The following is a 2,246-nucleotide window of genomic DNA, read 5'->3' on the forward strand; positions in this document are numbered from 1 at the left end:
CCGGCTGTAAAGCCGGAGCACGTGGATGAACCGCGTTTACCGTTTACGTTGCTCCGTTTTCGAATCTATTTCCTTTTAACCATCTAACACCAACCGCGACCACCGACTGCGCACCGGTACTGACAACGGCAACAGCAACGTCGACGCTGAGAGCGAAAGCAACGAGAACGGCCGTGATGTTGGCGGTGGTGGTGGTGGTGATGGTGGTGCCACTGCCGCCGCCACCGCCGCTATCGCCGCCGCCGTCGTACCCGCTGCAACCACCACCACCACCGTCGCCGCCGCCAATGTTCAAAATACTGTCAGTGGTGGTGGATGTAATACCATCGAGGTAGGGGGTGGAGATATAACAGTAGTGGAGGTAACGATGACATTGGTAGTGGTAATAGTTGAATTCTCTCTCTCTCTCTCTTTCTCTCTCTCTCTTTATTAACCTTTTCTCGTTCTCTTGTTTGACTATATACCTATTTACTTATTTGCCAAAACGTCTCATAGGTACTGCGCGGATAATAATACGAATTATTAAAGAAAAAGAAAAAAGAAAGCATATTGCCTTTCAGCTAACATTTTTTCGCAGAACGTAGATTCTGTATGCGATTGCTGCACGTCTTAAAAATGGTTCTCTGGTGAATGTTATCTCACGTAGGTCGTTCGATTACCAGATAAAACGTAGATTAAAATTTCAAACTCGGCTTTTTTTCCCTCTGGATCCAGCATCCTATTATCGGAAGTTTTACGAACTTGATTAGTAACGACCGAAGGGAATCGGTGGCAAACACAGAGGCAATTACGACGACGGAAAACATGGTGCTCGATTATCGATACGCGATAATTAACATCGTCGTAAATTTTGCGGAAAAATCGGTCAGGGTCGAGAACTAGAAATTACGGGTTCGACACGAACGGTCACGTGGATCGCACGTGGGTTTCATTCATGAAAGTCGCCCGTAGGTCTCGGAGGTGGCGTCAGCTGTGGTAACGGTAGTGGTAAGTAGCGGTCGGTGGTGGTAGGTAGTGGAGGAAGGTAGTGGTAGGTAATGGTAAGCAGTGGCAGATAGTGGTAGTGATTTCGGAATGGTGATGACCGAGTTGGTACATGCTATATAGTTTGTAGTAGTAACACCGGTATCGGTGCGAATCTAACCATCTCCATGATTCTCCCACCGTAGCCTGGATCAAATGGATGTTGTTACGCGTCCGTAAAAAAGGGCTGTTTCAACAGGGAGGAAACCTGGCAAATCTCTCGAAATTTTTCGTTCAACGTTAGGGACGTTGATCTACGAATCGGTCGATTTGCTTTATTATCGTCAAACTTCCTACTTACAACGACAAAACGATCGATCGTTGAAATCCGGTTTTCGTCTTTCCTTTCGTCGGCCTTTTTATTCATTTTTTCTTTGCGTCTTTCTCGAGTCTTCGAGTCTTAAAACGCGCTCAACTTCTCCTTTCCCGGAGTAATACTTAGATACGTAGCGTCGTATACGTTCGCGTGTCGGCTATCACGCTCCGATTACCATCCTTATCTATAGTTCTCGAGCTGTGATGTTATTCAAGCAACGAGCTTGACATCGTGCCACGAATACTCTATAATCGAAACGACTCTCAGGGTTGCGCTCCATTCATATCCTCTCGTTTCCTTCGTTTCATCCAACCTTTTCTATCGACCCTCAGGCAATTTCCCTTTTATTCTATTCGCAACGTGTATTCGTTTCTAAGCAATTTGCTGGTACAAAAAGGATCGCACAATGAAAGCCGAAATATATCTGGATTGTTAGAGACAAGGTAGACGAGACGCAAGAACGTTCGATTCGCGAGGTCAATTTACACGGAACGGGGTACGGGCTACATCTTTCCTCGCTAAGATGCAACTTTCATCCTAGGCCGTTCCGCTTCGGCCTACCACCCATTCGTTCGTTGCTACATACATACTTGCTCCTCTCATTTTCTTCAAAAGCGATTTGTTTTAGATTCCCTACTCCAATGCCTACGGCACCGCGTCCCTCCCGAATCCCCCGTCCCCGCCCCCCGTCTACACCCCTGCCGCTCCTCTATTTTCCTTTCCTCCGGATGAGTCCAGATATAGATGCGCATGCCGCGCGACGCGTATACTTTTCTGTATGTCCGCCGAAGCATCGTACATACGTTTAGATTTCCGAGTCTCGTCGAGCGCGCGCATATCCCACGGGAATCAATATCCGCGTGTTTCTCCGCTTCCTCTCCCTTCTTTCCCTTCTTCTACGTTCTCA

General features: G+C 47.3%; 1 protein-coding gene across 1 annotated transcript in view; it reads left to right on the forward strand.

Moving 5' to 3' along the window:
* LOC112212890 overlaps window positions 1–2,246 on the forward strand; it is a 13,403-nt gene that overhangs the window by 7,383 nt on the left and 3,774 nt on the right. The window lies entirely within an intron of this gene.

Source organism: Bombus impatiens, unplaced genomic scaffold (assembly GCF_000188095.3).
Source record: "Bombus impatiens unplaced genomic scaffold, BIMP_2.2 scf_0361, whole genome shotgun sequence".
Lineage (NCBI taxonomy): Eukaryota > Metazoa > Arthropoda > Insecta > Hymenoptera > Apidae > Bombus > Bombus impatiens.